Below are 659 nucleotides of genomic sequence, written 5' to 3'. Positions count from 1 at the left end.
TTGGTTGGATGTGCATGTTTGTTTTTACATAGAGAATTAAATCTTGGGTTGAAACTGATGGTAGCTCTGTTGGTAGAACGCTTGCCTAGCATGCATGAAACCCTGGGTTACATCCCCAGCACTGAATAAGGTGTGGTGTCACACACCCATGATCCCAGCACTTGAGGAAAGAAGGCAGAAAGAAGTTCAGTGTTGGAGCCAAGGAGACAGCGAGTGAGGAGCTAAATTGAGTCCTAAGGAAACGAATATAGCTGGGCGTGGTGGCATACCTTGGAATCCCAGCAATGGAGACAGGAAGTGGGGACAGAAAAATCCTCAAAGTTTGAGGGCCAGCTAAGAGATAACCTGGTACAAAGTAGAGACCGGAAGTTGTCCTACCTCCCACAATGCCCCAACACTCATGTGTCCACACTCACAGAGGAACATGTGTATGCATATAAATACACAAAAAAAATAAGTTGAGAGCCACTGATATGACTCGGCATATATAGGCAGTTGCCAGCAAGCCTGCAGCCCCAGTTTAATACTTAGAGCCCACAGATTGTTCTCTGACCTCCATATGAGCACCGTGTACACGCACAAAGTGAATAAATGTAAAGGAGCTTTTTTTCTTTTTTTAGGCTATTATCTATAGTCCTTACTGTCCTGAAACTTGCTAT

Source organism: Meriones unguiculatus, chromosome 9 (assembly GCF_030254825.1).
Source record: "Meriones unguiculatus strain TT.TT164.6M chromosome 9, Bangor_MerUng_6.1, whole genome shotgun sequence".
Lineage (NCBI taxonomy): Eukaryota > Metazoa > Chordata > Mammalia > Rodentia > Muridae > Meriones > Meriones unguiculatus.
The sequence above is the reverse complement of the archived record's forward strand: the minus strand, read 5'-3'. Positions refer to the sequence as shown.